We start from the raw sequence: 7509 nt of genomic DNA, 5'->3' as shown, positions 1-7509 counted from the left end.
TAATTCATTTCTGTATTTCAGTATTTTAAAAAATGGTATGAGTTTTGTTATTAGAAATAAAAAATGTCCATTTTGAAGTTAAAAATTAGAATACTTCGGTATGGCTGGGCGCAGTGGCTTACGCCTGTAATGCCAGCACTTTGGGAGGCCGAGGTGGGCAGATCACTTGAGGTCAGGAGTTCAATACCAGTGTGGCCAATATGGCGAAACCCTGTCTCTACTAAAACTACAAAAATTGGCCAGGCATGGTGGTGCGTGCCTGTAATCCCAGCTACTTGGGGGTCTGAGGCAGGAGAATCACTTTAACCTGGGAGGCCGAGGTTGCAGTGAGTCAAGATCCCACCATTGGCCGGGTGCGGTGGCTCAAGCCTGTAATCCCAGCACTTTCGGAGGCCGAGACGGGCGGATCACGAGATCAGGAGATCAAGACCATCCTGGCTAACACGGTGAAACCCCGTCTCTACTAAAAAAAATACAAAAAACTAGCCGGGCGAGGTGGCGGGCGCCTGTAGTCCCAGCTACTCGGGAGGCTGAGGCAGGAGAATGGCGTAAACCCGGGAGGTGGAGCTTGCAGTGAGCTGAGATCCAGCCACTGCACTCCAGCCTGGGCGACAGAGCGAGACTCTGTCTCAAAAACAAAAGAAAAAAAAAGATCACACCATTGCACTCCAGCCTGGGCAACAGAGAGATACTCTGTCTAAACCAAAAATAATGAATAAATACATAAATAAAATAAAAATAAATAAACAAATAAAAAGGATACATCAGTACATCAATATGATAAAATATTCAGGAACCATTACAATTGTTGATTTTTGGATAGGATGGGATGGAGGAAAAAATTGCTGATTTTTATGTTTTTCAAAAAGTGAATTATGTCCACTCCACTGCTTCACTTGACTAGCCTTAAAAAAAAGTGAATAGCCTCAAAAAAAAAAAGTAATTGTTAGTTTTTTCATATACATCTTCTTTTTATTTAAAACACCTGTTGATCTATTAGGAACCTACCAAGCTTGAAGATCTTTAAAAAAAAAGTAAAAGTAAAGCAGGAGAACAAAAAAGATTGTCAGTGAAAGATATATAATTGCATTAAGGTAAGTTTTTTTTCCTTTTTTTTTTTTTCTTTTGAGACAGCGTTTTTCTCTTTCACCCAGGCTGGAATGCAGTGGCACCATCTCAGCTCACTGCAACCTCCGTCTCCCAGGTTCAAGTGCTTCTCCTGCCTCAGTCTCCTAAGTAGCTGGGATTACAGGTGCCCACCACCATGCCTGGCTAATTTTTGCATTTTTAGTAGAGACAGGGTTTCACCATATTGACCAGGCTGGTCTCGAACTCCTGACCTCAATTGATCTGTCTGCCTTGGCCTCCCAAAGTGCTGGTATCACAGGTGTGAGCCACTGCACCCGGCCAAGGTGAGCTATTTCATGTTATAATGAACGATGGGCTAAATTCAAATACAAGTAATATACCACTTTTATGTTGCATTAACATTACAGCTCCTGGGCCAGACATGGTGGTTCATGCCTGTAATCCCAGCAGTTTGGAGTCTGAGTCATGAGGATTGCTGGAGCCAGGAGTTCAAAACCAGCCCGGGCAACATAGCAACACCCTGTCTCTACAAAAAGTTAAAAAATTAGCCGTGTGTATGGAGAGTGCCTCTAGTTCCAGCTACTTGGGAGGCTGAGGCCGGAGGATCACTAGAGCCCAGGAGTTTGAGGTTGCAGTGAGCTATGACTGTGCCACTGCACTCTAGCCTGGGTGACACAGTGAGACCCTCTCTCTAAAAAACAAAAAACAACAAAAAATTACAGCTCCGATCAGTTTGGACATCTCTGGTACTTGTAGAAAAATAAAGATTACAGTAGACTTCATTTGGCTGAAGTGTTTGAGTTGCAGGATTCATAAGCCCGTTCTATAGAAGCCGCTTTCTTCATTTTCAGTTTTCTCGTTTTTTTTTTAATTTAGAAATTTTTTTAGAGACTGAGTCTTGCTCTTTTGCCCAGGATGGAGTGCAGTGGTGCAATCATAGCTCACTGTAGCCTCAAACTCCTGAGCTCAAGCGATTCTCCTGAGTCAGCATCTTGAATAGCTGGGATTACAGGTGAGAACCAGTGCACTCGGCCAGCTGATAATTTTAACTCCTTGCTAAATGTTACAAAGCCATATGACTGTGAATACATTGCTAGGATTTCTGAAGAGTCTCCAGGCAAGTGAGGGCCCCTAAATCATAAGCTCCATCAGCTTCATGAATCTTAGTACTATTATTTCTGAGCCTGCCAGTGGGGGCCAGTATAGGACCACCAGGGACCCAGAACATGGACTATGGCTATGACAGGAACAAATGAATTGTTCCAAAGTGAAAAGTATTTTTTTAAGGAATACTTTCTACCACCTGGATCTTACTGGACTTTTCCGCTTACAGGTTTCCTAGAGCTCTAACCTGGGCACCACAGCAAAACCTCATCTCCACAAAAAATAAAAAAAAATTAGCCAGGCATGGTGGTGCACGCATGTGGTCCCAGGTACTCAGGAGGCTGAGGCAGGAGGATTGCTTGAGCCCTGCCCAGAAAGTAGAGGCTGCAGTGGGCTGTGATTACATCATTGCACTCTAGCCTGGGTGACAGAGAGAGACCTTGTCTCAGAATTTAAAAAAAAAAAAAAAAGCTGGGTGTGGCGGTTCCTGCCTGTAATCCCAGCACGTTAGGAGGATGAGGCAGGAAGATTACTTGAGTCCAGGAGTTTGAGACCAGCCTGGGCAACACAGTGAGATCTTGTCTGTATAAAAAATAAAAACATTAACCAGGTATGGTGAAGGCACTTCACATATGTGAAGTTCCAGGTACTCTGGAGGCTGAGGTGGGATGATGGCTTGACCTAGGGAGGTTGAGTCTGCAGTAAGCAGTGATGGTGTCACTGTGCTTTAGCCTGGGTGAAAGAGCAAGATCCTGTCTCAAAAAGTAAACAAACAATGAAACCTATTTTAGAGTTTTTTAATGGTAAAATTATGATTTCTATTCATGTTATTGCTGTATTTACCTACTGCCTAGTTTATAATTTGCTTGACTCTTCCAGATGTGACCCTAATCTTTCCACAGTCAAGTGTGTACTACTGTTTCACAGCATTTTCCTTTCCAAACTGTGTGCCAAATAAATCGGGGTCTCCAACCCCAGGGCCATGAACTGGTACCAGTCTGTGGCTTGTTAGGAATGGAGCAGCACAGGAGGAAGTGAGTGGTGGGCAAGTGAGCATTACCGCCTGAGCTCTGTCTCCTGTCAGATCAGCAGTGGCATTAGATTCTCATAGGAGTGCGAACCCTATTGTGAACTGCATATGCAAGGGATCTAGGTTGTCCACTCCTTATGGATGTCTGATTATCTGAGGTGAAACAATTTCATCCCGAAACGATCCCCCCTGACCTCCTCCACTCCCTACCCCCATTTCCTGGAAAAACTGTCTTCCACAAAACCAGTCCCTGGTGCCAAAAAGGTTGGGGACCACTGAAGTAAAATCATGTCATAGGTGAAGTCCTTGTTTCTTCCCTTTCGTCTTCCTCTTTCTCTTTGGAATCTTTATTTCTTATGGCCTGTTTTCCTTTCTGGTATGGTTTGGTCTCACTTAACTCTCATATTTCTTTCCTAAGGTAGATGTATTATAATTTAAACAATGTTACTTTTCGGCCACAATGGATGGCTCGTGCCTGTAATCCCAGCACTTTGGGAGGCCACCAGGCGAATCACCTGAGGTCAGGAGTTTGAGACCAGCCTGACCAACATGGAGAAACCCTGTCTCTACTAAAAATACAAAATTAGCTGGGCGTGGTGGCACATGCCTGTAATCCCAGCTACTTGGGAGGCTGAGGCAGGAAAATCGTTTGAACCCAGGAGGTAGAGGTTGCAGTGAGCTGAGATCCCGCCATTGCACTCCAGCCTGGGGGACAAGGGCAAAACTCCGACTCAAAAAAAAAAAAAAAGTTACTTTTCCCAGGGGTACTTACATTTTAATTAGGATCTATTGAGAAACAGCCTCGAAATTCAAAAGAGGGGGTGTTGGACAAGCTGATCTCTGAGACTCTGCACTCCAATCATTCATTCAAAAACAAACAAACGGGCCGGGCTTGGTGGCTCACACCTGTAATCCCAGCACTTTGGGAGGCCGAGGAGGGTAGATCACCTGAGGTCGGGAGTTCGAGACCAGCCTGACCAACATGGAGAGACCCTGTCTCTACTAAAAATACAAAATTTGCCAGCGCGGTGGCTCATCCCAGCACTCTGGGAGGCTGAGGTGGTTGGATCATGAGGTCAGGAGTTCAAGACCAGCCTGGCCAATATAGTGAAACCTCGCCTCTACTAAAAATACAAAAATGAGCCAGGGATGGTGGCATGCACCTGAAGTCCCAGCTACTCCGGAGGCTGAGGCAGGAGAATCACTTGAAACCGGGAGGCAGAGGTTATGGTGAGCTGAGATCATGCAACAGCACTCCAGCCTGGGCAACAAGAACGAAACTCCATTAAAAAACAAACAGGCCGGGCACGGTGGCTCACGCCTGTAATCCCAGCACTTTGGGAGGCTGAGGCGGGTGGATCACCTGAGGTCGGGAGTTCGAGACCAGCCTGGTCAACATGGTGAAACCCCGTCTCTACTAAAAATACACAAAAGTAGCTGGGTGTGGTGGTGGGCGCCTGTAATCCCAGATACTTGGGAGGCTGAGGCAGGAGAATTGCTTGGACCTGGGAGGTGGAGGTTGCAGTGAGCCGAGATCACGCCACTGCACTCCAGCCTGGGTGACAGAGTGAGACTCCATCTCAACAAACAAACAAACACACAAAATAGCCGGGCATGGTGGCCCGAGCCTGTAATCCCTGCTATTTGGGAGGCTGAGGCATGAGAATCGCTTGAACCCGGGAGGCAGAGGATGCAGTGAGCTGAGCTCACACCACTGCACTCCAGCCTGGGCAACAGAGTGAGATTCTGTCTCAAAAAAAAAAAAAAAAAGCAAAAAACGCCGTGCATGGTGGCACATGCCTGTAATTCCAGCTACTCAGCAGGCTGTGGCAGGATAATCGCTTGAACCCAGGAGGTAGAGGTTGCAGTAAGCCGAGATCGCGCCATTGCACTCCAGCCTGGGCAACAAGAGCGAAACTCTGTCTTAAAAAAGAAAGAAAAAGAAAAAGAAAAATTAGCCAGGCACGGTGGCGTGCACCTGTAATCCCAGCTGAGGATTAAGCATGAGAACTGCTTGATCCCAGGAGATGGAGGTTGCAGTGAGCCGAGATCATGCCACTGCACTCCAGCCTGGGCGACAGAGCAAGACTCCATCTCAAACAAAACAAAACAAAACAAAACAAAACAAAAAACAAGCCCAGCGAAGCAATGCAAGCCTGTGGTCCCAGCTACTCAGGAAGCTGAGGCATAAGGATCCCTTGAGCCCTCATGATGGCGCCTGTGAATAGTTACTGCATTCTAGCCTGGGCAACATAGCAAGACCTATTTCTAAAACAAAAATTTAAACATTCTAGGCAGTATGCCCAGTGGTGAATAAGATGGGGTCTGTGCCCTCATGGACTATGTATTGGTTTAGATTAAATTTTTACCTCGAGTTAACATTTGCGATTCAATACAAGTGATGAAGTTTGGGGGCCTTTGAGGGACCTGGGGATAAACTGGTTTTTATTTATTTATTTATTTATTTATTTTTTTGAGACCGAGTCTTGCTCTGTTGCCCAGGCTGGAGTGCAGTGGCATGATCTCGGCTCACTGCAAGCTCCACCTCCCGGGTTCATGCCATTCTCCTGCCTCAGCCTCCCGAGTAGCTGGGACTACAGGTGCCCGCCACCACACCCAGCTAATTTTTTGTATTTTTAGTAGAGACGGGGTTTCACCGTGTTAGCCAGGATGGTCTCAATCTCCTGACCTCATGATCCACCCGCCTCGGCCTCCCGAAGTGCTGGGATTACAGGCTTGAGCCACTGCGGCTGGCCCGATAAAAGTTTGTTTTTGACCAGAAATACTTGCCAGAGGCCCCTCAACTCACTTAGCCATAGCATCTGCTTTCTTGGCTTACTTCTAAGACTGGCTGTGCATATGTAGAAGGAAAAAGAACATTAAAAAAAGTTTTGCGATTCTGAGGCAGAGTAGTTTAATAGAGTGTGGAGTTGGGAGGCTGAAGAACTAAACTGTACACAAGGTCCAGTATGAATTTTGTGACTATGAACAAGTAACTTCATATCCTTCTATGTCAGGGAAGACTGAGTTGTGTAGTGGAAAGAAAGGGGCTTTGGACAGAGTTTACTGTGTATTCATCCATTCATTTAAAAAACAAAAAACAAACATTTATTACATTCTAGGCAGTACGCCAGGTTCCAGGGAGACAGTGATCTGCCCTCAGTGAGTACTATTTATTGATTTTGAGCAAATTTTCACCTTGAGTTTACTTTCCCATGTGTAAAAGGGATGAAAATAACACCTATTCCATATTTCCTAAGAATCACTGTTGTAGTGATCCATAGTTCTAGCAGGAGATTTGAATTCCTTGAGTATGCTGACTGGAAAAAAAAAATGAAAACTGCGTATTAGTTCAAGTTCTTCATTTGTAGGTGACAGAACAGGGCTCAGAAAATTAACTGACCATTCTAGTTCCTTTTTTACTTCTCACATGCAATGGAGCTTCCCTGAAGATTCTTTTGCAACTTTTGGGGCCTCTCCTTCCCCTCCTCCCTGGCCTGGGTGCTCCAGCCTACCCAGATGCAGTGTTCCAGAGCCCACTGTGGATGCATTCATTTTGCTGAGTTCTTCCTTGGCAGTCCACGAATGCCATCTCTTGTCTTGAAATCCAACCATCCAGTAACTCCCAAGTGTCACCTCTTCCATAAAGTCATAACCCCTCGACTTGAAGAGGCCATTCTCTCTGGGAATCTAAGAATGCTTTGTACCTTGGCTTATTATAATGATCCTTAATCTGTGGAAGTTTCATCCCACCCTAGATCGTAAATTGTATCCTCTTGCCTATTTCATGCCAGTGGTGCATTGAGTAATGTCTTGTAACAGAGCTGACTGAATTCCTGAATGAGTTGAATGGCAACACAATAGCAATAACACCTGGGCAGTCTACCATGGGTGGTTCTGTTACTACCTATGTAGTCATAAAACAAGGCAATAAATATGAAGCAATTATGTCAATGTTGTTGTTTTGTTTTGAGACAGGTTTCACTCTGTTGTCCAGGTTGGAGTTCAGTGGCATGATCACAGCTCACTGCAGCCTTGACCTCTTTGGGCTTGGTGATCTTCCCACTTCAGCCTCCCTAGTAGCTGGGACTACAGGTGCACGCCACCATGGCTGTCTAATTTTTGTATTGTTTTTGTAGAGATGGGGTTTCACTATGTTGCCCAGGCTGATCTTGAACTTCTAGGCTCAAGCAATCCTCCTGTCTTGGCCTCGCAAAGTGCTGGGATTACAGGCATGTGCCACCATGCCCCTAAAGGGGACACATCAAGGGAGGTGAGTAGATGGA

The sequence above is a fragment of the Macaca mulatta genome, chromosome 15, assembly GCF_049350105.2.
Source record: "Macaca mulatta isolate MMU2019108-1 chromosome 15, T2T-MMU8v2.0, whole genome shotgun sequence".
NCBI classification, from domain to species: Eukaryota; Metazoa; Chordata; class Mammalia; order Primates; family Cercopithecidae; genus Macaca; species Macaca mulatta.
The sequence above is the reverse complement of the archived record's forward strand: the minus strand, read 5'-3'. Positions refer to the sequence as shown.